Source organism: Gopherus flavomarginatus, chromosome 14 (genome assembly GCF_025201925.1).
Source record: "Gopherus flavomarginatus isolate rGopFla2 chromosome 14, rGopFla2.mat.asm, whole genome shotgun sequence".
NCBI classification, from domain to species: Eukaryota; Metazoa; Chordata; order Testudines; family Testudinidae; genus Gopherus; species Gopherus flavomarginatus.
The window spans coordinates 7,516,734-7,544,552 of record NC_066630.1 but is presented as its reverse complement, the minus strand read 5'-3'; the positions used below and the strand labels follow the sequence as shown (position 1 = coordinate 7,544,552).

Sequence of the window (27,819 nt, the reverse complement as noted above, 5' to 3'; positions counted from 1 at the left end):
CAGCTAAATGAGAACTACCCCTCCATGAGAAAATACACAAAAGAACGGCAGCGGAACAACACTCCTCTCTCTCTCCAAGCTCACTGGAGGCTGGGGGTATGGCTACATCTGGAATTTCAAAGCGCTGCCCTGGCAGCGCTGCGGGAGCGCTGCCGCGGCAGCGCTTTGAAGTGTGAGTGTAGTCAGAGCAGCAGCGCTGGGAGAGAGCTCTCCCAGCGCTGCATGTAAACCACATCCCTTACGGGTGTAGCGTGCAGCGCTGGGAGCCGTGCTCCCAGCGCTGCTGCCCTGATTACACTAACGCTTTACAGCGCTGTATCTTGCAGCGCTCAGGGGGGTGTTTTTTCACACCCCAGTTGCAGCGCTGTAAAGTGTGAGTGTAGCCACCACCAGACTCTCTTCTACTCCGAGTCATCAAAGGAGATGAGTATGAAGTGTGTGGTGGGGGGGTTTTCCCCTTAGAAAAACAGCTGCTGAAAACATAAAAGGAAAGGTAAAGTGGCCTGAATGAAATCACAAGCACTCCTGGTGAGATAGAATCTCAAGGGAAGTGAAGACAAGGTGTGAGAACTGTGCTCTTGTATCATCACAAAGGGCCCTTTTGAAGAGAAGCACACTTCAGCAGGAGGTTTTGATGGGTGTCTGTGCATTTCAAGGGCAGCCCAGGCTCCAAGGGCTTCCAGCAATGGTGGATCTGACCAGGGTCTGAGTTTCTATCTCCTTCATGTTTGTTTTTTAATTTTTGTTTTCACTCTCTCATTTGCTCTCCAAGTGACCCTCTCTCATCAACATCACCACACCTCCTCATGGGGCAAGGGTGCAAAGGTTAATAGGCCTTATAGGAGAAATGAATTTTAAGAGAGGTTTTGAAGGACAAGGTGAAGGCATGAGCAGACTAGGTCAAGGAAGGAGTTCCAGGTTCAGAGAGCTCCGTTGGTGTTACAGAGACAAGACTGGGAGACGGAAACGATGTAGTTAATCTTAGATTGTAAGCTCTTTGGGTAGGGACCATTTTTGTTCTGTGCTTCTACAGCACCTAGAACGATGGGACTCTGCTCCATCTCTGGGGCTCCTAGGTGCTACCACAATACCAAAATAAATGAATGAGTAATAATAATCGTGATAATTAATTGTGCAGCTTGGGCAGACCAAAGGGGACTTGAATGGAACTCAAGGGACTGATCAAAAACATGTTACATCACTCAAACAATCTGTAATATAGCAAATCAAATACTCCAAAACATTCACTTATGGCAATAAACACAGCATGAGCTCAGCTTTGCTTGTATTCAAATCAAATGAACAGAATGGGGATCTTGTTCTATAGCCTTAAAGAAGAAAACAACAAAAGATCGAAACAACATCCTTCAACATCATAAAAGAAAAAAGATTGTTCTTGCAAGTGCTCCAGGTATGCAACTGTAGTTGACTTCAATGGGAGACTAGGAGTCCCATGAGCTGAGCACCTACAGGACTGGGCCTAAAAGTGCTACTTTCTGCAAAAATAGCTATTCTTGCTGAATATCTTGGGTTTGGAAATCTTCTGGAGACTGTGGATCCATTGTCCAATGCGGAAACAATGCATTCACCCTGTTTGAGAGAAGATTTGCATCTGTGACCTTCTAATGGAAGAACTCATGTAATCATATCCCAAACAGCTCGGGAGGGATGAAGCTGCATATGATCCTACCTCTACAAGCTCGAGAAATTATAATGCTTTAGCAGTGCCCTGAAATGGGGAATGGGAAAATGGTGTGTAATATGGTGAAAAAACGGAAGTAGGTGGGATGTTCTGAGTGGGCTGGACCGGCAGTTTACAAAACACTCTGAGACTACTCATAATTACAAATTATGGAAGTTGGGGGAAATTAAAAAAAAATAGTGCTTTATGCACGTGTTTGTGTTTTCATCGACTACAGAAGTGGTCAACCTTTTTGGAATTTTGACAAAATTTCAAATTGCAAAAACCAAGAAAAACGAGTAAACAATGGTTTGATTTGTTTGTTTTGTACATGTGGGATGGGGGAGGGTGTTTGTTTTATTCCGCAGGACCTTGTGCTTAGATCTGGACGGGTCCTATCTATGTGAGTAAATTGCATCCATTACGAATAACCCATGCGATATTTTAAGCACAAAGTGGACAGTGAGATGATAACATTTACTATGCCTTCCCAACTTGCTGATGTCCTTGCTATGAGTGCCTACAACCCACTCTCTACCAGGAAACACAGACTGTAATAGAATCTCCCTGCAAAATTTCACATGCTTTCTTCCTTTGCAGGATAAAATTAGCAGAGTTCTCATGAGATGGTAGCTAAGAAATCTGGCTTTCCTTGGATGACCTCAATGGAATCATTTGTTGCTCAAATGACAGACAAACGCAGTAATTAGGTCTATTTAGTAAAGCGGAGGTGAAAGGTCAAACTACTGGGCAAACTGTCTCCACTGCTTAACTTGGTCACCAAGTCAGGGATTTGCAAAGGTAATGTTTGTACAATAACCTGACACTAGCAATATCCAGCCAGCAGGTCCCTGCTCCACGGCTAGCACTCCCCTAGGGCTCTGCACACCAAATGCCTTTTTAGTTTAGCTTTAAGCATAAAAATGTTGGCTTCTACTTGGATACCAATAAGATTCTGAGCTCAGGCACTCAGCAACAAATTAGTCCCGTGGAAAAAGGAGCAGTTAATTAAGAGATATTTTATGATATTACTTAGATTTTAGCAAATATAATCATAAGTGCTCAAGCTGACTCAGTCAGGAAGGGCTGGAGTGAATGGACTGAGTTAACCCATTAGATTGTAAGTTACAAACCTATTCAAACTCACTCTCCTCTCCTCTTTGGCATTTTTATTTATTTGTTTTCATTTTAACAAGGAGAAGATAATCATCATTATATGATGGGTTCTTTCTGGATGCCCTGGAAGTATAGTGGCTGAGTGGTGATAATATTGAATGGTCAGGGATATTGCTGTTTAGTTGGGATTTGCAACATCTGTTAACATCATTTAACAATTGTAACAGTATGTATATATTACATGCACACAGATGTAAAATTATACATACATATATAAAATTATAGACTCATAGACTCATAGACTCATAGGTCAGAAGGGACCAAAATGATCATCTAGTCTGACCTCCTGCACAAGGCAGGCCACAGAACCCTACCCATCCACTTTTATAACAACCCCTAACCCAGGACTGAGTTATTGAAATCCTCAAAATTGGTTTGAAGACCTCAAGCTGCAGAAAATCCACCAGCAAGCGACCCATGCCCCACGCTGCAGGGGAAGGCGAAAAACCTCCAGGGCCCCTGCCAATTCGCCCTCGAGGAAAATTCCTTCCCGACCCCAAATATGGCGATCAGCTAAACCCTGAGCATGTGGGCAAGGCTCACCAGCCAGCACCCAAGGAGGAATTCTCTGCAGTAACTCAGTTCCCATCCCATCCAACATCTCCCCGCAGACTACTGAGCAGCCCCATCTGGTGATAATCCAAGATCAATTGTCCAAATTAAACTATCCTATCATAACATCCCCTCCATATACTTATTAAGCTTAGTCTTAAAGCCAGAAAAGTCTTTTGCCCCCACTACTTCTCTCGGAAGGCTGTTCCAGAACTTCACTCCCCTAATGGTTAGAAACCTTCATCTAATTTCAAGTCTAAACTTCCTTATATCCAGTTTGTACCCATTCGTCCTCGTGCCTACATTAGTACTAAACTTAAATAATTCCTCCCGCTCCCTAACATTAACCCCTCTGATATATTTGTATAGAGCAAGCATATCCCCCCGCAGCCTTCTTTTGGCCAGGCTAAACAAGCCAAGCTCTTTGAGTCTCCTTTCATAAGGCAGGTTTTCCATTCCTCGGATCATCCTAGTAGCCCGTCTCTGGACCTGTTCCAGTTTGAATTCATCCTTCTTGAACATGGGACACCAGAACTGCACACAATATTCCAGATGGGGTCTCACCAGCGCCTTATATAACGGTACTAACACCTCCTTATCCTTGCTGGAAATACCTGGCCTCATGCATCCTAAAATCGCATTTGCTTTTTAACAGCCGTATCACATTGGCGGCTCATAGTCATCCTGGTATCAACCAATACCCCAAGGTCCTTCTCCTCCTCTGTCACTTCCAACTGATGCGCCCCCAACGTATATCTAAAATTCTTATTATTAATCCCTAAGTGCATGACCTTGCACTTTTCACTATTGTATTTCATCCTATTACTATTACTCCAGTTTACAAGGTGGTCCAGATCTTCCTGAATAGTATCCCTGTCCTTCTCCGTGTTAGCAATACCCCCCAGCTTTGTGTCATCCGCAAACTTTATCAGCACATTTCCGCTCTTTGTGCCAAGGTCAGTAATAAAAAGGTTAAATAAGATCGGTCCCAAAACCGATCCTTGAGGGACTCCACTAGTGACCTCCTTCCAGCCTGACAGTTCACCCTTCAATACGACCCTCTGGAGTCTCCCCTTTAACCAGTTCCTTATCCACCTTACAACTTTCATATTCATCCCCATCTTTTCCAATTTAACTAACAGTTCCCCATGTGGAACAGTGTCAAACGCCTTACTAAAATCTAGGTAAATTATATCTACCGCATTTCCTTTATCTAAGTAATCCGTCACCTTTTCAAAGAAGGAGATCAGATTGGTTTGGCACGATCTACCCTTAGTAAATCCATGTTGCGATTCGTCCCAATTACCATTGACCTCCATGTCCTTAACTACTTTCTCCCTTAAAATTTTTTCCAAGACCTTACATACTACAGACGTCAAGCTAACGGGCCTATAATTACCCGGATCACTTTTATTCTCTTTCTTAAAAATAGGAACTACGTTAGCAATCCTCCAGTCATACGGCACAACCCCCGAGTTTATCGATTGCTTAAAAATTCTCGCTAACGGGCTCGCAATTTCACGCGCCAGTTCCTTTAATATCCTCGGATGGAGATTGTCCAGGCCTTCCGATTTTGTCCCATTAAGCTGTTCAAGTTTGGCCTCTACCTCAGTTGCGGTAATATCCACCTCCATATCCACATTCCCGCCTATCATCCCTCCATCATCGCTAAACTCCTCACTAGTCTTATTAAAAACTGAGGCAAAGTACTTATTTAGATATTGGGCCATGCCTAGGTTATCCTTAACCTCCATTCCATCCTCAGTGTATAGCGGCCCCACTTCTTCTTTCTTTGTTTTCTTCTTATTTATGTGGCTGTAGAACCTTTTACTATTGGTTTTGATTCCCTTTGCAAGGTCCAGTTCAATGCGGCTTTTAGCCTTCCTCACTTCATCCCTACATGTTCTGACCTCTCCAAGGTAGCTTCCCTTGCTAATCCCGCCTTTCTTCCACTCCCTGTAAGCTTTCTGCTTTTTTCTAATCCCCTCTCTGAGTTGCTTGCTCATCCAGCTTGGCCTGCAAGTCCTGCCCATGGTTTTTTCCCCCTTCCTTGGGATGCAGGCTTCCGACAATTTCCGCATATATATATAGTGTGCAATACATAAATATAGAACACACAAAAATAACATTATTAAGGTTGCTAAGTCAAGCATTCAGCAGTTAGGAAATGCCAGAATTGAGGTGGCCGGTGCAACCTTAATTTGGCCTCCTTGTGCATCTGCATTAAGATAATCTTTCATTACAAGATCACGTAGTATTTTTCCCCTGCCTGATTCAGTGCACATGATGGACCTGCTCTAGTGATGAATTGGGGTTGCACAGCAATGGACGATGTTTTCTGCAGGACTCTGGCTTCATTTGTTCCAGAAGTAAGAAAGTGTGTAATAAATGAGGCAGGGGATTGCTGGGAGAGAAAGGATGTGCTGAGTGCTTGACTTTGCAACCTTAACGGTGTTATTTTAACACAGTTTTTGTGTATAATTTCCTAGTTTTTTTTTAAAAAAAGCAAATTGAAACAACAGAAATTCCATCATGTGGCATTATAGTGACCTCTGCATGGGTCATCAGCAGGATTGGAACCTTTAGCTCCACCACACAGACCTCTGCCACTTAAGTTAATAGAGTAAATAATACTAGTAGTGGTTTTTATCCTACGTGTGGACCAGCACTAGAAAGGAGTGAGATGCTTTGCTAGTGAGATATTTGCTGAGAGAAGAGAAATAGTGAGACTTGGGAATCTTGGGAAGGGAGTGTGCTAGTAGGCAGAGTTGCTGCTACCTGTTGCCCCTAAGCATGATCCCCTTCTGCCTTGTCCCCTGGAACCTGTCCTTGTCCTCTCTTCCCCACTTCCAATTCTCCTCACCTAGCCAGGCCCAATCTCCACCCCTCAGCCTTCTCCAGTCCCAGCTCTTTGCCCAGCAAATCCAAGTGTCCCCCCACCTGGCTTCATATCCAGTCTGTATCTTTCCTCCTCCACTCTCCTCCCCTAGCCTTCATTCACTGACCTCTCACCCACATTCCTCATCCCCAGTGGCTCCTACTACCAGAACCCCTTCCCAATCAACTCCTCCAGTTGCAGTGCATCCCACTATCCCCTAACCCCTCTGTCCCAATCTTTTTGCCCAGCCAGTCCCAGTTCTCCCCTCACATCCTGGCTACTTATGAGATCTGACTCACGGTCCTCATTCCCGTGGTTTCCAGTCCATCTCTTTATCCAAACAGTCGATGTCTTCCTCACCCCTCCCCCTAGTCCCAGTTTCCCTCTTCCCTCCAGAAGATTAACAAATCTGGGATCTAGCGCATGCATCCACACACAGGCATTTCTAATAAGCCAGTTAGAGAAGTATCTAAGCAAAATACACAGAAGTAAGAATCAAAACAGATTTTGTCTGAAAAGGAAATCTACTTTCCACCATTACTTGAATCAGTAGCTGTTCCATAGATGTTTTTTATCTTCCTTTGATTTTCATTTACACTCATATAGATACAGTTCTACAACCCAGCACACACAAATACACTTTTGGAATATGAGAAGATGGTGAAATACGAAAAGAGCTAATGAAATTCTAGGATGCATAAACAGGGACTCTCAAATAGGAGTAGAGAAGTTATTTTATGTCTGTATTTGGCATTGGTGCAACCACAGCTGGAATATTGTGCCCACAATTTAAGAAGGACGTTGACAAATTGGAGAAGGTTCAGAAAAGAGCCACAAGAATGATTAAAGGATTAGAAAACATGCCTTATAGTGATAGACTCAAAGAGCGCGATCTATTTAGCTTAACAAAGAGACCGTTAAGGGGTGACTTGATTACAGTCCATAAGTATCAGAGTGGGGATCGAATATTTAATAATCAGCTCTTCAGTCTAGCAGAGGAAGGTCTAACATGATCCAACGGCTGGAAGTTGAAGCAAGACAAATTCAGCCTTGAAATAAGGTGTACATTTTAAATGATGAGAGTCACTAAACATTGGAACAATTTACCACGGGTCATGGTGGATTCTCCATCACTAACCATTTTTAAATCAAGATTGGCTATTGTTCTAAAAGATCTGCTGTAGGAAATATTTTGGGGAAGTTCTCTAGCCTGTGTTATGCAGAAGGTCAGACTAGATGATCAAAACCTTGGAATCCATGAATCTATGAAACAAACTTTCTTATAATACGGGGTAAATATCTACCCAAGTTAACACACAATGCATTTAGGATCTGATAGCACAATCCTTACTTACACGTGCAAATAGTCCATGTGTCTTCAGGGGGATTACTCCTGTAAGTGTTTGCAATCATGAACAAGAGTTGTACCATAAAATCAATTAAAGGAAGAGCAGCAACAACCTTGCAATGTTATCTGGGCTGGCTTTGAAAAAATCCACAGTGCAATGTCTAGAAACCACCAGACTTGGAAAAACTTTCCATTATTAATGGAATCTGCCAACTGGCATGTGTGAGTCTGTCTGTGTCATGCACCCTCTTGTCCCTTACCCTATTCACATTTGTCACAAATATACTAGGTTACAGAGGGGGCATTTTTCACTAAAACGTCAGATTGTGACATTCCCTTTCTGCCTGAACTCCATCTGACAAGCTGTCCTCCTTAAACAGAAGTGATTTGCAGGTCTCTCACAATTACCAAGGGAAAAATGTGTTTTGAGTGGGATCTCTTTAAAGAAAACCTAGCTGCTAAGCAGTCTTTGCAAGGTAGACTTCTTCATATGCAAATAATAAACTATTAGGATGATGAACAAAAAAAGTAAATTCTCCTACCAAAAAGCCCAAGAAAACAGAATTCCTTAGAAGCAAAGGCTATTTTGATACATTATTTATTAATTGTTAGAAGTCCCTACCAAGATCTTGGTTCTATGATGTTAAGTCTCTATATAAGGTACAACATACAGTAAGAGACAAAGAAAACAATACTTCAATCATGTTGTCTTTAGTTCCCTCACTCACAGATACTCCTACAACAACAAATGTTACGACAGCAATATTAGTAATAATTAAAGAGGACATTCACCCCGATTTATAGATGTTGGATAGGAGGTTTGGGGGGGGAAGTCAATCTAAACTTTTTATTCATAAAACAAACTTGTTTCCCAGCTCCAGCTCCCACTAAGAAAAGCAATTTGGAGCAAATGTCAAAGGAACGTGGCCCTGTCTCAACAGAGGTCCAAGTTCTTGCTTTACTTCTTAACAAGATGACAAATTTTGTTTAGACTTCTGGCATCACTAAAGGTGTTGGCTCTAGCTGACGTGTTTTGGTGCAATGTTTGTAGAGGCACTAAATGAGGTATCAACGCCTCTCAGAACTGGAATGGGGAAAGGGAGAAGCATTAAAAAAATATTCCTTGAGTACTGAAAAAATAGAGAGAGAGTACAGCATCCTATCTAGCACTATCACTCTTCGCTTTATTTAAAGAACAGCTTTGGAAAGTGTGCATGTTTAATTGGAACCGCCCATAGGCAGATTGCTACACAGATAGAAACATAAAATAGCTTCTGAGGCTCAGGCTGAAGGCACAAGGTTGATGTTTGTTTTTGAAAGAGACAGGAAGATTGTTTGTTTGTGGAAACAGGTCATTGTAGGACCATCAAGTATTAGACTTAACTGTAGTCAGCACTCATTAGAGAAACGTACACTTCCCAACTGGGGGTAGCATGTTTTATTGTTCATACTGCAACTATGTTAAATCAACTAAAATATGATGACACACATATATGATAAAAAACTGTCAAAAATGAAATGAAGAGCTTGCTTGAGTCTTTAGGCAAAGCAGTGGGAGCTCTGACCTCCTACTGTATATAAACCCTTCCTGAGTAAATATTTCTGTCATGTAAAGATAAAAGATTATTTTTATAACTTGTAACAAAATTAGATTCTTCTTCCCAACGGATCACCTTTGCTGTCTTGGCAAAATGCAGGGTTTGAATTCTTCATGCTGAACGGATGCATGGAAAATCCCTGCTTTCAAAAATAAAATGAGCAAGTGAGTTAGAAGGAGGTGGGGGAGAGATCAGCTGTATATTTTTGTATTTTGCTCAGTGTCATACCTCTGGCTGATCGCTATGATTGTCCAATTATTCTTACTTAATGCTCTAGTGCTGTTGATGGATACTCTAATGAATCCTGAAACATTCTGATGCATATTGTTTTGCATCTTGTGTGCATAACATCACACATATATCCCCTATGCATTATGGGCCAGATCTTCCACCCTCTACAGCTCCTTTGCACCAATCTGGTGGTGAAAAGAGACTTGTAAGATGACTCCATCAGCTTTCTGGAGATTCTCCAGGCATAGTGAGTGGGGCTAGTGTACCTGGCCCAACACCATTACTATTTCTGCCTCATAGTCTAGGGGGCATCTCTGGACAGGGACAGGGAACACAGCAGGAGCACCTGCTGGGCTACAGCTGCCCAAAGATCTTTGAGAGCCATTGTAGCCAGGCCTCTAATAGTGATAGGGGCCAAATCAGCCCTAGATAAGACCTGAGGCAGGGCATTTCTCCCTAGCTCAGCTGTAATGGGGGTAGCTCTGGTATCTCTGAGGCTCAAACCCTATATGCTCACGCACATAAGTCTCCTCCCCCCCCCCGCATAATATATATACCTACAGAGACAAGAGAGGTTGAACTCTGCCCCAGCATTTACAAACGAGAGCACAATTAATAATATGTTATTCTCTCTGAGGCTTGTCAAAAGCCTTTGCTAAAAGGTACAAGATTTAAAACAACAAACGATGTCTTAAAAGCCAAAGTAAAAGGTGTCTTCAGTCCACTTGGTTTGAAAATGCAGACTACCTTCAGAGGAAGTTGGTGAACACTACTGCTAAAGTTGCTGGCTCTAATTTATAGATGTTCCATCTGAAGACTATTTATCCCATTTCCTAATGATTGTCTCCTCCTAGCTATGTATTAATTAGATCCAGCTATTAGCAATGTACCACTACTTTCTTCAAGATTGGGCTTGGAACACATTTTTACTTTGGTTGTAATAACATCTTGTTCTTTTAAATCCTTTGCCCTTAATAACTTTTTATGAGCTTCAGAGGTAACCAAAAATGTTAGCTGTGTTTTTGTGATGTGCATATATAGAGAGATAGATAGAGAGATAGATACACACATGCGCGCATGCACACTGTGGTCATCCTTAATAACTTGCTGGTTTGCCTTAGATAAATAAATATGGTTCCCTCTGTTTTTGCCATGTTTCCTATACCTGCTGTAGTGAATGCCTATGGAACACTGAGGTAACATTATTTTGTTATCTATGGCAACCAACAAGTTTTTAAAAGATGACCACCATGTATGGATGTGTATAAATATTTGCATACATGCATATGCACACAGATAAGAGGCCCAATTCTGCAGTCCTTTCTCACGCAAAACTCCCATTGATTTCATTAGTTATTTTGCTTGAGTAATAACTGCAGAACTTGGCCCTCTGAATAAAAGTCACTTTGCTTCACACTGTAGACAAGATCCTGGTTTCTGTTTATGGGCTCTGTGCCACATTACTTCAGGGTTGGGGCCCGACAGTCATATACTTTTGCATTAGTCCAGCCCTGCCTCATTCACTCCTCACTGTGGTGAGAAACAGGAAAGAAAAAAGAATTAGGCTCAGGATCGGCTTCATTGTCTGTACTTGCTGTCTGAACATAATAAAATGATAAATTCCACATGGCGCTTGCGCAGCCTGAAGTGTTCAGCATCATGGTATTTAGTAACAAAAGGGACAAATCCTGGAGTCCTTCCTCTGATTAATGTCATTGGGTCAGAACTGCAACTGGCTTGGACCCATTTGCTGGACTCCGCTAGGAACTCTCCTAATTAAACCACAAGGACCAACAACGCAAATCATTTGTAAATGTCCTTGTAGACATTTTGCGTGTATCTTCTTCTGGCTTGGTTTTGAGCACACAAGATGAAGAGCCTGAAACTCCCCTTGTCTCCACTCATGTAAATCAGGAGAGTCCCCACTGAAGTCACTTTAACATGGAGGGAAAATGAGACAAGAATCTGTCCCAGTGTTTTGAGGAATCCTAACAGTTTCTTGCCCCTAGTGCTCCTGGCACCTCTGCTCTCAAACTGGCCATCAGTGAGCATGCAATGCTCACAATTCAGTTGGCGTAAGGCAAGTTGCCTTTGCACTGCTGCTGCTCTCCGTACTGGACCACATGTACTGTATGTGCACTACTGCTCTCTATTGGAATGGATGAGAATTGGTCCTGATTTTACTACATCTTGCAAAGTCAGTTATTTTAGTCAATAATTTGTGTGCTTGCTAGTTATATGAGCTGCAAGATTTTCTTTAGGTTAAGAGCTGGAGATAAAAAGATAAAGGCATTACACAGAGCTCTGCTTTTTAGCCTACAGTAACTGAAACCAATTAATACACCCAACAAACTGATACTCCTCTTTAAATCACTAGTGCATCAGATTTCATAATAATCTGACTTCTAATCTCCCGTTCGTCGGTAAAAGGGGGGGAAAAGTCTCTCTGTGGTATTTTGGTTTCAGCATTTAATTAGATTGGTTCCACCATTATTGGGTTTTAAAAATAAAACATGATTTCATAACGAAGAGTGAAACCACAGACGAGATGGTGTTGTAATTGGAATCAAAGAGATAAGCAAGAAAGCAATGCCAGATGCTTTGAGGGGAAGAGAAATCTCAACTTAAATCAGATTTAAACAGATGTTTTGATGTCTAGAGTTTGCCAAACATTTCATATTCAAAATGCCTGGTGTTTTTATTTGAACCCTGTCTTCTCCAGATGGGAAAAACCTGTTCAGATCAAATAAAAGCATCAACCTGCATCTTTACCAGAACTTAATTCCAAAGGCTTTTTGAGGTTTGGAAGACTTTGGTTAACTTGTTTTGCTTCTTTTTTTTTTCCTTGTTCATTTCTTTCAGTGCTGGTCTCAGCTGAGATTAGCAAAAGTAGCAGGAAACTAAGAGGAAAAAAGGCTCTCCTTGCAGAGTTACAAACTCAGGAATGATAAGAAATATGTTTTTGTAAGATTCCAAAGAGATTTAGATACGATCATGGTTGACTCAACAGTATGCAAGTTGAACCTCCAGATTTTCAGAGATTCCTTCATCACTCATACATTTTAATCACACATGGGAATTGAAAATTTAAGACATACATAAATATTACTAATTTATTATTAAAATCCTGTGCTTTAAAAGAACAGTTTCCAACCACTGGATACAATCTATAAGTGCTGAAAAACCAGATGGACACATTCAGCATTTGAAACACTGACAAAAGCAAGGGGTGCTGGATATAACCTCCCAGATTAGGGTAGAGAGACAAATCCTGGCTCCACTGATGTCAGTGGCAAGACTCCCATTGACATCAATGGAACCAGGATTTCACCCAATAAATAACCTTTGCTGGAGCGGCTCAAAACAAAAGGTTGTCCGAAGCAAAGGAGGCTTGTATAGGTTTAACTGTAAAAGATTTCATTCAAAAGCCTACCCATGAGTTCCTGGTCTTGATCCCATGGCCCCTTCCTGAAGTTCTTGCACAGATAAACTCCGCATTGAACTCAAATGAGAGGGGTTTTTTTTGGCGGGGGAGGAGAAATAGGGGTTTAAAAGAAAGCCTTGGGCAGATTCTTAATCAGAATGATGGATACCAAGCGCATATAAACCGAAAAACAAAGGATCTTGTTCTTCGCACACCCAAATATCAGTGGGACTCTTGAGCATGCACACAGAAGGCAGGATCAAGCCCAAAATGTGTTGCTTTCTTAAGCTCTAGAGCAAGAATTTATAAAGAAACACCCTTTAAAGCAATTATACTGGCAAAAACTCCACATTAGACAAGAACTTACAGCAGCGCTCATAGAGATGGGAGAGTGGTCCTTTGTCTAAATGCCATTAGCCTAATCCTTTGGAAAGCCCAGTTACAAGAGTCAGAGATTTAGATATGCACATTGCCTGACAAATTCAGTGCTAGACTGCAGCTTTGCCACAAGACCTGTGAATGGGCCAGTGACTTGTTGCACTGCCCAAGGACCAGCTCAGGAAGCAGAAGAGATTCATAATCTCCCTCCCATTCCATACCTGCTCTGAGGGTGACAAACCCTGGGCCACTCCTACACCTGGCTGGCATTCATATGACCCCAGTATGCTGGCACAACTGTGCCGCCCAATGCACTGGGAGGTGGAACCAAGATCGCGGGGGATGCTTCCCTCCCATCAATACTGAGAGCTAGTAGAAAGGAGTAAGGGAGAAACTTATACCCACTTATTCCCCTGTGCAGGCACACTGAATGGGCCACGATCTGACCTCAGTGAAAAAGTAAAACGGGATTATGAAGATCATCAATTTGGAGAAACATCTAGTAGAAGAAAAGGCCTCACTTTTTTTCTGAATGAATGAATGATTGTCTGAATCAGAAAGGGACAAGTTTGGACTCAATCCAATTTTGTTACTTAAAATTCAGATCAAATCTATTGTTCTATCTAGATTAGGAGCTCCTGGGGCAGGGACCCATCTCAGGTTTTGTCTGCAAAAGACTTATACAAATGATAACTAGTCATCATAGAAACTAATGATGGAATAATCTATTCATCTAATATAGTCAGTTCTATAGCGGGTTTTTTATTCCAAGTATACAAGTAAACCTCAATTTATTAAAGTCTTGAGGGACACAAAAACAGGCTTTGTAAACCCATATTTTGGATGACAAGGAAATTGGGAATTCAGGTCAGCAGTTCATGAAAGCACTATGTAAGAACTAGCATTATTATCAGCATAGTCCAGTGGATAGGGAATGAGACACCTGGATTCTATTCCCAGCTTCATCACTGATTCACTGGGTGACCCTGGAAACTCACTTAGCTTCTCTCTGACTTCAGTTTCCCCATATGTAAACTAGGTATAACAAGGCTTACCTCTCTCAGAGAGATCTTTCAGATTTGTAGATTACAGATACCCCCTTTTTCTTCTCAGAACGCATTCATTTCTCTTTCAGAACATGTCCCTCCACAAACTGAAAGTAAAATCACTCAGGAGCCCCAACACTCATCTCTAATTTCCTCCAAATGAGCTGTTAAGGTTTACTTTGCAAATACGTCTAAAAATTCTAGTGAGGAGAAGAGCAGTGATATATTTCATAAGCAGGAGAATTTGTGTATTAGTAGTATTTCACCCACCTGTATGTTTTCATTTTCTATCATTTTCCCTCCTAAGATCCAAATTACATATGTTATCCCACTAAGGTGAATATTCTGCAGGGACATTTAAAGTCTGTGATACCACATGACTTAACCAGTTATTCTTTGCAATAGGGTACGTGCAGCATCAGTGCTGATACTATACAGTACACAAAGGATCCTTATTACAATTAAACCATTTTTTTTCAGTGCAGCAAAACCCTAGAAATAAGAGTGAAATCTGCAAACTTCTCATTCTGAGTGGGTTTCACTGCATATATCTTGAGCATTCTCTGTGTGTGAATACTTGGCCTTGAATTTTTCCTAAACAATCAGAAAGCAAATGTCATGCCATATGCAATTTAAAGGGCAATTTTTCCTAGATTTGTGATAAAGTCTATTTGAATTATACACTAATGCACACAGTGTAATTAATAAATCACATTATTGGTAATTTACAGGCAAACAAATAAAGCTGTCCTTTTGTTCAGCTCCTAGAATTAATTTACAAATGAAGGCTAAGCAAGGGGCTGATCCGAAAACCATTGAAATCAATTGAAATACTCCCTTTGCTTTCAACAGGCTTTGGTCAGAGTCTAAATCATTTCAACTGAGTATTCACATTACTGGGATGGATAGGTTGTATAATATAATTTAGCAATATTTGCAGGAAAAGATACTGTTTGCTTTTTATATGCCATAAAAGCAAAGGAGGGGCTAGTAGACAAATTACAGAAGTATTGTCTGTGTCTTTTGAAGTTTAATATCCAGTTCATAATTAATATTTGGATCCTGTAGGGTAGATTTCCAAACAGTTTAGGTGAACAAAAGTATGCAGAAAACATAGGCCTGATTTTCATATGCAATAATGATTGCGCAGGAGGTTAAGACAGTGTACATAAATTTCCAGTTCTGATCCTTTGTAGAAAATGCAGAAAATGGATTTGCATACAGCAATTCGGATAACTACACATGCAAATTAGGTAAGCTGTCATGCACACATTAAAGATTTGGCTCCAAACACTCATGCATTCTGGGCAAACAATTGCCAGTATTCAAACTGTAAAATGTATAATAATTATAGATATTAGGATGCAGAGGTGAAGGAAACAAAATAAATCCAACTTGCATGTTAATAGAGATGCAGGACTGTTTTAATGTATTAATCTTCCCTGAGTGGTTAGTACATATTTGGAATATAAGGAGTTGGATTGAGCCAAAGAAAGTTCTGTCCAAATTTCACTATTTTCCAAATGATGCCTCATTTATTACTGTAGGCAGCTCCGAGTCTCTGGGGATTAACATTTTGGCTGCACAGAATGATTAGATTCAAGATCAGGAGGAGCCCTGGAGTCTGAGGCTCAAAGTATTTCATGCAACAACAGAAACGTCTGATGTAATATAACTTGCCTTTCTCTTCTTATGCTCCAACCAAAATGCAACTCTGAACCCTTCACAAACAGTGTTTGTTTCAGTGTTAAGTATTTGACATAAAAAATAATTATAACACTTTTTCACTATAATCTGAAGGTAACTGAGTCACCATCTTTCTCGCATACAAATCTTTGTATAGCTAGATGTCTCCAACATTATCAGTATTTGTAATACATTCATTATTATTACTAATCAGGATACTTTTCACTTTTTCAGCAGAGGCCCTCAATGCATTTTTGCAAACAAGACACAGATCATGTAAATGCTCAGCAAATGAGTAGTCTCACTGACATCAACTCAACTGCTCATGTGGTTAAAGTTAAGCAGCATTTACAGAAACAGACCTTAAATAATTAAGCCTCAAAACAAGAACTAATGGAGTAGGTCACCACAACTCATGTTCACAGTGGATTTAGCCTTGTTCTGCTCCTGGAGTATCCAAAAGTAAGTCAGGATTTCTCCAAATTTATTTTTCAAATCTAGGCAAGGAATTGCTTTTCCAATTAGTTTCTCCATGCTTTGATCGCCAATATTCAAAATCAGAGCAGTGTTGCTTGGGTGTGATTTGTCAGGTAAGTCATATGGTTTGTTCCCTGATGGGATAAGCACACAAGCATTTCAGGCATAAATACTTCAGCACAAAATTTCATATCTGGTTTCTGTGAATCCTCAAGTCTGTATCTCTGAAATTTGCTTTCCACAAATGTTTTTGTTAGTCACTTGAAAGTGAACTCAAAAGGAGCATGTATTATTGTTTGCTCTTCAAGAGATTGTATCTCACTTTAACAGAGCTTTTTGTGCATTGCCCTGAGTCATAGAACAAATGGTGATGGAGCCTGGTATAACCCAGGAGCATTGATCCATAGGTCTCTCCTTTAACCACCTCACTGCATTGCCTCTCTTATGAGAAACTTCCTGGCACCTAACACAGTAAGAAAAGAGTTTAAAGTTTAGAGCACAATTGAAAGGAAAGAATCTCCACTTAGTCCTTCATGAAAGGAAATGTAGGCCCAGGTACAATTATACATGAAGTACCTTGGGGCAGGGGCTATGTCATACTCTATATTCTCTGCAGAGCTCTTGACACTCAGCAAATAACGTAACAGGAAATTAATAAAAGTTATTTTATACTTTACCCATCCAATTGCCCTGTACTCTAAATCTCATCATATAATTGCAAGAAGAGCAATTCAACTAGTAGTTTAGTGTTCAAACTGAGCTGGAAGACACCATGGGTAATTGTATGTTATAGATACACCAGCTTCTTAGTCAAGATTTCGGGCTAGATAAACCGCCTCTTTCTTGTCTGTATACAAGGGACAAGAACAATGGAAAATGCCTTGAAACAGCCCAAATTTTGTTGGAAAAAAAGATGCGTCATCACTGCCCTTCCAACTCCATCTGCATTTCATTGTATAAAAATTAATAGAAAATAATAAATATTATGGGGGTGGGAGGTTGGAACCAACCTTGATAACGAAACAGAAAATGGATTGCTATAAAATGTTGTAGAATCGTCTTACATTTCAACAGCGACCTCTCAGTCAAGGGGAAAATTTTCAAAGGCACAAATGTTTCAGTGGGAGATGGGGGATCAAGCTTCCCTTAGAGACTTTGAAATCCCTATTAAAACTTCCATCAGGGCAGAGTTCCCTGCTTTGGGTGGGTGTAGCTGGATGAAGAAAGAGCAGGGCCCTACTTGAATTTCATCTTTCCACAGAAACCCCCACCCAGGCTCCCTGCATCCTGTTCTGCTGCATTAAGGACCATCCATAGCTGTGGAAGACACACAGATTTGGCCGAGAGAGAGAGGGAGATGTATGTGTTATTTCTGTACTTTTTTAATATTAAACAAACATTGTTGGGTGGATCCATGCGTACGTGTGTACACACACACACACACACTATACCAATGTATACTCCCCAGAATAGGATCCTAGGGTAAAAAAAAAGAGTTATTTCAATATTTTTCCTGCTAATTTCTGGAAACCATCCCAAATTTCCATGGCAAGGTAACCAGCCTCGATTCACCAGGGAAAGGAAGTTTACATACTTTAAAATGGATTGTTTGTCCCCACACTCAAACCAAAGAGGAAGGCATTGAATATCATATAATAAGAAAATTGGGAAAAGGGAAAGAAGTAGCAATATTGTTGGACATTAATAGCATTCATCTCTTAAGCATGAATTGTGGATCTCTAATTGTTCACAAAACTGTAATGTAAACAATTGGTGCCTAATGCAATGGCAGAAGAGCAGCATTAGAAAGCCAGATCTAAATTTAAATCTCCATTCACTAGGAATTTTTTGTAATGGGAACCCTTTCAGCATTGTTTAGGAAGACTCCTGTTTAGCCCATATCAGGAAAAGCAGATCCTCTTATTTCCTTAAAAATGACAAATAAAGCCCAGGGGTTCTAAATTCCACACAGACATACACCAGCCTTCAGTGGTGCTGCATGGGGTGTAAGCCAGCACAGAATTTGGCCTGATGTACAGTTGATTGTGATATTTTGACATGAGCCTTTAAGTCTAGGGGCGGGGGCGGTTTTTTTGGTACTCAAAAGAATTAGGAAATTTTTGGATGGAAAGCAAACAAGGGGGCGTGATTTAGGGTTTAGTGATAAGCAACTGACCCACAAAGATGTGCAGTGGGAACTACTTACATGAGACTTTTGGTAGAAGGCTTTGGAAATTCTCTCCAAATGGAAATAGAGCTCAATCTGGACCTGCCTACACTGGCACCTAAATTCCACAGTGATGGACACACTTGAAATGATACACATTCGACACAGGTTGTGAGATTTCAAAATTCATTGCAAGCCACATTTCATTGTCTAGATCAGTGGTTCCAAAACTTGTTCGGCCGCTTATGTCGGGAAAGCCCCAGACAGGCTGGGCCAGTTTGTTTACCTGCCGGGTCCACAGTTTCGGCCGATAGTGGCTCTCACTGGCTGCGGTTCACTGCTCCAGGCCAATGGGAGCTGCAGGAAGTGGATGCCAGCACGTCTCTTGGCTTGCGCAGCTTCCAGCAGCTCCCATTGGCCTGGAGCAGCGAACTGCGGCCAGTGGAAGCCGCAATCGGCCGAACCTGCGGACGCGGCAGGTAAACAAACTGGCCCGGACCACCAGGGGCTTTCCCTACACAAGCAGCATCCCAAGTTTGGGAAAGATTGTTCTAGATTTTCAAACTAAGCCCCGCCTAGTGAACACCGGGCACTTAGCCAACTGGGTGGGTTTTCTTTGCTGTATGAGGCTGGGTGGGGGCATGATGCAAAGGCTCCTTTCATTAGAAATGAAATGCTAAAGGAACCCAATTTAAACCATGTAAAATGAGCCAAATTTCACAGTGATGGACCCCCAGTAAATGCATATAATAATCACCATCATAAGTCAGTCAGAGTTTGCTCCCATTCAACACAATCACAGAATTTCTATTGGGCCAAGTTCTCTACTGGGGTAACTACTTTGATTCAGTGGAGCTATGTCAGATGAGAATTTATTTTCCCCAGGAGCAGGGTGATTCAGGGATGAGATTCTTCTAGTTAAAACTGATGCATCTTGATTAGTGCTAAGACAAAACCTATGGATCTGCATTTTTGGCACGTCTCCAGAAACTATGAAACCATATTGTGTGAAATATTGTGGATTTAGTTATGCAATTAGAAAGCCTTGCATTGCATCTTGCATATAGCTCTATTGTGGTGCAGAGGATGTCTATGCAATTCTCATCTGTTCAGATCCTATGGGAAAGAATCAGTGCAATTTATCTTAGACCAGTATTTTCAAGGTATCCTCTCTCTCTCTTTCTCTCTATTGTTTGTTAACTGCTGCAAGTTTGGACGAGAGGCTGTGGGGTCAGAGCCAAGGCAGAGAACAGAGATTTACAGAGATCACGCAATGCTTCTCAGTCTGTGGTTGGAGTAAACAGAATCTCCTTAAAGGTCACTTCTTCAGGCTCCGGCTGCAGTTGCCAAAGGAAGCTGCAATCATTTTTCAGCCCCTTAAATGCCAAGAGTGAAATGCACTGAGTCACAGTTTTCCTACATGTTCCTGGTTTGTGATCAGTCTACTTAGGAGGCATTTCCTTGCCAAGAAAAGCTTCTTTTTCCTTTTGAACCCGGAATAGACCCATGGCACCCTTTTACAAAGTTACGGGTCAGGGCATATTGGGTTAGGAATTGCAGTCGGACCCATTTGTGTATGCTGGACAAAGTGTTTTCTGAATGATCAATGGTGTACTCTGAACAATCAGATCACGGCCTCTTTCTCCTTTACATTCATACTAGTCAAGGCTTTCGATATTGCAAGAATAATTCGTGTTGGGTGAAAAATTCATAACACATTTTACCCAATGCATTAAATCTCTTTTTCCGTTTGCAAACTGTCTTAAATTTCCCACTGTTATTTCATCTCCTTCTTTGACAATGGCCTCTCTTGAGCTAGCCTGCAAAGCCACCCCTTTCTCCTTATTTAGGATATGGAGTTGGGTTTTTCCATTGTCACTAAATTTATCCTCTGTCTGGCACCAATGCAATCATATCTGGAAGGAAATCCAGATAAAATCTGAAGAACTACAACCCTTATCCACAGATACGAGCAGCCTTAACAAAGCCAATGAGACTACTTGCATACACGCTACTCAGCCTGAAGAAGGGCTGTCAGATCTGGCACTGAAGTCCAGCCTTTGAAACATCCTTACATGAATAGTCGCCGTGTTTATATGAACCATGCAACTGATCTCTTCTCTCTTACCTCACAGTTCCAATCCATGTCCATCATATCTCTGGGTTTCATTAGGCAGTCCTGGCTGGATACAGAAATAATAAGGCTGTTGTAAGATTTCCCAATGGTGTGCAAGGGCAGATCTGGAAACCTAAAGGCCCTGACCTTCATGTTTCTCAGCAGGGAGTGAAACACCCTCAGAGCTGAAGCAGTGGGAAAATGCGAGCCTGTGTTATGCTTTAACGTGATACTGACAGGCAAATGTAATTTCTCAGAGCTCACTTGAGTGAACTCTGATCTGGTTTATAATCTCATGCATTTAACACCGAGCCAGTTGTAGCTCATAGGCTGTGGCAGAGGCTTTAACGGGGTAACTTCTCTTTCAAGCTCTGCATAGCTTGGAAGGTGGCATAGGATAGCGGGTTGGTTTATTATCCCCTTCCTCTGTTGATAGAGGCAGGCAGAGAAGACAGAATAGGGCTCATTTAACGGCCAAGATGTGAGTAAGTTTAAAAAAAAATAAAAGCGAGGTCATTGTGCCATGTGGGGGAGATTGCTTAGGTTCAAAGTTAACACCTAAAGGAGGGGCAAATGTTCAAGTCTGTTCAGAGTTGGGGCAAAAACTGAACAAGGTCCTCAGGATTTGGTCTTTGATGCATGAGGCCAGACTAACCGTAGTTCTACTATCTGAAAGTAGGAACACTGAAAGACAGATGGGAAGGGCCAAGCTTGTTCCTGTGTCTTCCAGCATCTCTCACCTTTCTCCCTCCTCCAGGACATTAGTCAGGTGGATGCACCCAGCTCAGTTGCAATGCCAGGGCCCAGTGCAGTTTCCTACAACAGAGGTTCTTAACCTTTTATTTCTGAGGTCCCCTCAACAAGCTATAAAAACTCCATGGCCCACCTGTGCCACAATAACTGGTTTTCTGCATATAAAAGCCAGGGCAGGTGTTAGGGGGTAGCAAGCAGGGCAACTGCCTGGGGTCCCATGCCACAGGGGGTCCCACGAAGCTACATTGCTCAGGCTTCAGCTTCAGCCCCAAGTGGTGGGACTCAGCCCCCTGGGCTTCAGCCCCATACTGTGGGGCTTCAGCTTTCTGACCTGGGCCCCAGTGAGAGTAATGCTGGCCCTGCTTGGTGGACACTCTGAAACCTGCTCATGGCCTCCCAGGGGGGCCCTGAGAACCACTGTGCTAGAGGAAGGCAACAATTCTCAGCGTCCCTGCCAGCCTCCCCTACAGCAAAGGTGGGCTCAGTTGTGCCACACAGAGTGTGCTCTGGAGCTCACGGAGCCATTGCAGTCCCTCACTCTGTGCACGAGGAGGGCGCCTGCACCTACACCTCAGCATATTCCTCTGCCGGCTGGTGCATATGAGGTGTGGGCAGACGCTGGGCAGACTGTATGGCATTGGAGTGGGTCCTCAGGGGATGTGTTGTCACTGTTGTCATGGCTTCAAAATACAAGCTCCAGCTCCCAATATAAATCTAGCCTTCTCAAGAGGAGCAGGAATTTCCAGATTACACCCACACCTTATGTAAGCGTCCCTGCACAGAGCTCTCCAAAAGACAGCATCCAGCAGCACCGCTGTTCTCTCAAAACATGGCAGCTCAGCAGCTCCCCATCACAAATGACCTTATCAAATGAAGATGTATGGCCAGGAGTCAGCATCCCTGTAATGTGCTGAGGCTTTGCAGATGGAGAGCGACTGGAGGAGTGGATCTGACTTGCAGCCTGAGCAGTAGTTTAGGGGTGTCATTATGATGGAAAGCTAACTCCTCTGCCTGCCCCCTGGGTCACTAGAGAAAAGACTCCTTTAGGTTACACCATGCTTCCTTCCAAACCACCCCCTACGCATGGAACCTATCCAGGTTCAATCTCTCCCTGCCTTCCTCTTGCAAAAATGTCCTTAAACCCCACTTGTTCCATGCATGATGCATTCCATTGATAATTGCCATCAGCCACATGGTTTCTCTATTTGTATTGTCTCCCATTGTTTTGCACTATATCCGTTTGTGCCTTTAGCTTGTGCTTTTTACCCTTCAGGGCAGGGAACTTATCATCAGCATAGCTCTCCCCTCTTGACGGCACCATGCATGCATATATCGCTGCAAGTAATAGAAATGAGCCTGAGATGCAACACTCAGCTCTGAATCTGAACAGTGTTTAAATGGCTCTTCCAGATGTGAGTTCAGGCCATCACTGAACAGCCAGCTACAAAATTTGGGCACAGATCTGGGCTCTACCAATTTTCCCAATGCCCTAGAGTGTTTGGATCCAAATTTTTTTTGTTTGGGCCCAGGGCTAATAAAAGAACAATGCAAGAAGACAAACATACGCTCCACTTAGGGTCCATGCCTTTGTGCCACAGATACACAGAAAATAAATAACACGCTCACCTGGGCTACGAAAGAACCCTAGAGTGATCACTCTTCACGGGATAAAGGAGTGGTGGTGGTGGAAGGAATGTGTCTGAGCAGCTCTACAAATGTCACGAGAATGAAAGGCGCATTGAGCAGAGTGTGGTAAAGCAATTCAAGAACGTCTCTTCCTCATGACTTCATCCTGGCATACACTACAGAAAAAGAGGTTGTTTACATCTACATGTTGTGCAGTGGCTGAGAGCAACGGTTAACTAAATATTGTCAGATGAATTAACCAAAACTATATACAGAATGGTTCGCGAGAGGGTTGCATATGCTGAACGTGAGCATAATTTCAAGACTGCATGAAAGGCAGTTCATGCGTGGCACTGGTGATTTCTCCTGAAAATGACATTTGGACAAAGGGAAATTGATTGAGGCCCAATGATAGTACAGCCTTGAGTGCATAATAGATAGCAACTGAAAGAGGAATTATAGAGATGGTATGAATTTCCCTGGAAGGGAGACAAGGACAAGGTTTGCAGATGACTTTATTAGCTGTGGAAGTAGTAGTGGCACTCTTCCAGGAGTACACTATGTCTCCTGCACAGGAATGTATACCCTGTTCTTCAGCACGGTAGTGGAGTTAATCACATAGCAAGCAGGGGGGACTTGTGCAGCACAAGCAGCAAAGCTGGTAAGAGGCAGGAAACGTTTCCAGAAGCAGGGCAGGAAGGCTCCTCCAAAACATTTATGGCCCAGAAGAAATCTCGGCCCCCTGGTAGTGGGAGGAGTGTTGCTTGCGTGCATGTGTGTGTGTATGTGTGTGTGTGTAGCGTGCAAACCCAATGCAGTCTGGTCCCTGTGTGGTCTAGAGGGGGGTTGTGTGTGTGGTCTTCCCAAAGCCCTGCTCATCTGTCCAAAGGCTGCTAACTGCCTGCTGAATGACCACGTCTGTTTACTTTAGCTCTGTCTGCACCAACTGAACTCTGATCGCTGTCTTCCTCCAGCTGGGCCGACTCAGGACCCCAAAGTGAAAGAGAGAGGGAGAGAGAGAGAGATCTGTGTGTGAGCCTCCAGAAAAGAATGGACTGCAAATGGACTGCAGTGTAAATCACAGTGAAGAATTTATGGGCTATTTTCTCTCCCATCATTTCTCCCCTGACCCCCACCCCCTCTTCACTCAAACAGGCCGGGCTCATAAATCGTCTGTGCTGAGTGCTGGCAGAAAGGTTTTTCGTGTTCCTGACAGATACAATAAAAATATGCATGTGTGTCTGTTCATTGGGAGGAGGGAGAGGTGAGGTGGGTGTGTATGTGCTTGCATGGTGTGTATGTGTGCCGTGACTGTGTGTGTGCATGGGCAGATTGTGAGCATGTGACTGGTGATTGTGTGTGTATGTGTCTGGTAATTACATGTGGGAGAGGCTGTATATCTGTATGTCTGGTGTGTGCACATGAGCGTACGGACTAAGAGTTTTGTTGGGTCTGGTTTGTGGATGGTGCATAGTGTGGGAAGAGCTGTGAGCACATGTTGCATGTGCTAATAGAAAAAAAAGTGTTCCCAATATTCTTGCAAACAAAACTAGCAGATACACTTTGCTCATTTTTAGAGCTGGGTGGGAAACCATTTTCCCATCCTGGGAAAATAGTTGAGATTTCAACAAATTTTCCTATCCCTCATTGGGGCAAAGATTTTATCTTGAAAATTTTCATGAACTCACAAACAAAAACCAATTTAAATAAAGGTCATGAAAATATTTTGATTCTATTTTGATCATTTTTATTTAAACTATAATTTGTTCACTTTCCAAATGAAAGTCATTTCTAACTGGGAAAACAGAATTGTTCATTTTCAAAATGTCACTGTGGGAAACTGAGAATTTAAAAACTTATTATTCAAAAAAACCCATTGTTTTTGTTGAGATTCCCATCAAAACTGACACTTTCCCAGGAACTTTCAGTTTCAACTAATGATGTTTATGGACAGAAAAATGGTTTGCCCCCCGCAAAAAAATCCCAACCATCTCTACTTGTTTTCATGACCCTCTTTTATTCCCCTACCAAAAAACATTTCTTAGAATGATTTTTTCATTCAGAAGAATATTCGTGGAAAGTAAAAGCATGGCAAACAAGTTTTTGTCTATTTAAGAATGGTAATGCACCATTTTGTAAAACTTTTTATTTGCTCAAAAGATTAGAAGAATTATGAATAAACAGCAACCTGGAATGTGGACCTGGAATATTTATGATAATTCACTAAAAGAATTGGGAATTCATCCTGTTTAGAAATTTGTCAGCAATCAGGAAACAGACACAATACCATGTGATTTAGCTAGTTGCCCAATCACAAGGTTTTAATAGCAAATATTCAGTGAACAATCTGCAAATAAATCATTCATGGATATTGGTTTGCCGAAACTAGTCAGACAACTGAAAAAATTTAAAAATGCATAAAAATCATAACTTGTTCACAGATAATTCACAAACAGAAATAAAAAGGCTGGATAAATTAGCCACAATGAATAATTTAACCAGTCCCAAGCTGTGTATGTTTTGTGTGAGAGCCTCTGAACAGAAGAGGTGAATATTTATATGCAGTATGTGTGTATATATATATATATATATATATATATGGATGTGTGCCTTTGTGCATGAAGGTGTATAAGCAGTGGGTGTGGGGTCCAAAATAAAGAGAGCGGGTGTCTGTGTCTCTGTGTACGAGGGTGTGATAGTTGTGTGTGTGTGTGTTTTAAACTGTATGTGCCAGTGCGGGAAACAAAGAAAGTTGACAAAAAATGAATTATCCACTTAAGGTTGTGCCAATTTCCCATCATCAATCTTATTTTAGAGGTTTATTATTCATTTGTGAAAAATCATTCTAGTCTTAACCTTTGCATATACCATATGGTCTGAAAATTGGAAAAAATGTATTACCAAATTGTGCTTTTATATATAGATGTAGATATATGATATTATCTTCATTATATGATATTGATCATGATATATAATCATTAATATATATCATTAATCTCAGACACTTTTAAACTACTCAAAAAAAAATCCCAAAGCCTGAAAGTTATGGAAGTCCTTTGTTGTTTAGTTAACAGTAAGAAAAACCACAATTCATCTTAAAACAAATAACATTTGGCAAAAAAAAATAGAGTGCTTTCATGGAATTTTGGAAACAATTCAACTTGATCGTGATATTACACTTTCAATTATGATGTGAAGTTTATGGGGTCTAGAATAAGTCATGCCCTTTGGAAATGAGAATATATATCCCTATAGAGTTTTAACTGATAGACTGGAACATATATATATAAAATCAGAACTCAAGAACTGCTCTGATCTGTGGGGAAGTGAATTAAACCAGTTATTTGTTGTTCTTTGTACCTCATTGACCCATTCTATTGAAAATTATATTATTTTCCCTGATGGTCTGACTCAACTAGTGAGGATCTTCCCACTGTTACATGCTTGTAAATAATGAACTGTATTTAATTATTGTATCAATCTACACCCTAGTCCTTCACTACCTGTGACTATCTAAAATACACTTTAGAAGCACATCCCACATACAGAGAAAGAGTGAGACAGAGATAGAGGAAATGTTCCATTATACTGAGTACTTACCACATATTGATTAATAAAAACCATGTTTTTAAGAAATAGTTCAGTCTTTCTCCTGGAAAAAAAAAGAGAACTGTATTCTTTATTGCCCAATGGTTTAATTGGTGTCCAAATACTTATTACACTATAGAGACTCTTAGGTAAATTATATTTTTATTGCCTGAATATCTATTTAACAGAAAGATTAAATGAGAAATAATATGTGCTGTAAAATTTTCCATATTCCTTTCCCTTTGGATTTTTAATAGGATAAAAGGAGGTCACATACAAAGGATTAAGAGTGACTGACATTAAATTTGGGAGACAAAGTAATAAAGATAATGCTTTCTAGATCTCTTTTAGCTGCTATAATTGTTTCTATATTGTCACAACAGTGAGTTAAGAATGAAACTGCAGATTCCAAAGCACATCTTCTGGCTTTTGTCATATACATTATAGACCGGTCATTAGTTTAAATTCTCTTATTTGTATGACTGTAGATTTAATTCAGAGTCATGCAATGCATGGATATTCAATTTATTTCTCTAGGGTATTTCTGGAGCCAGATAAGATTGTAAAAACTGACTTTCCAGGTCTATGGAAATATATGCACATTGTTAAACGGTCTTCAGCATGCAAAACAAATACAGATTGGTCATTCAATATCCACGGTCCAATTTTACTGGCTAAAGATACTGATCTTTCAGCTTTACAGTTGGCTTGCAGACTTGATCAGTGTCCCATAAATGCTCATTTTTATTTTCCACCAATAGAAAAAAACAACAACATGTGAGTCCTTAATCCCTGGAAAGGGACAATGGCAGCAGCTTTACAGGGCTATTAGTTGTAGGTTATCTAGTTTGCCAAAGGAAAGGAAATAAGCCAGAATCAGTGTCTGCTGCTCCCAAATTGTGCAATGCCTTTCTGGGCGCCAGTCTATGCACCTCCAAATAAGTCCCTGACCCCTAAAATTAACCTCTCTTGACATGGGGGGAATACCGGTTAAACTAGACTACGCTCGCTAAAACAATTGGCAGTGTTCATAATTCCATAGGAGGCCATGGATGGCTCCATGGACTAGGATAACCAGATGTATTCATTGGGCG

The 27,819-nt window shown here is 41.3% G+C and overlaps 1 long non-coding RNA gene across 1 annotated transcript in view; it reads right to left on the bottom strand.

Annotated features, from left to right (window-relative positions):
* The window catches only part of LOC127034466 (uncharacterized), a 36,010-nt gene extending 9,219 nt beyond the window's left edge, over positions 1–26,791 (bottom strand). The window contains exons 1-2 of the long non-coding RNA XR_007769401.1: positions 26,738–26,791; positions 23,138–23,313 (exon numbers count right to left, since the gene is read on the bottom strand). This is a non-coding gene — a long non-coding RNA (uncharacterized LOC127034466). The remainder of the gene's footprint in view (positions 1–23,137; positions 23,314–26,737) is intronic.
* Positions 26,792–27,819: the final 1,028 nt, after the last annotated feature.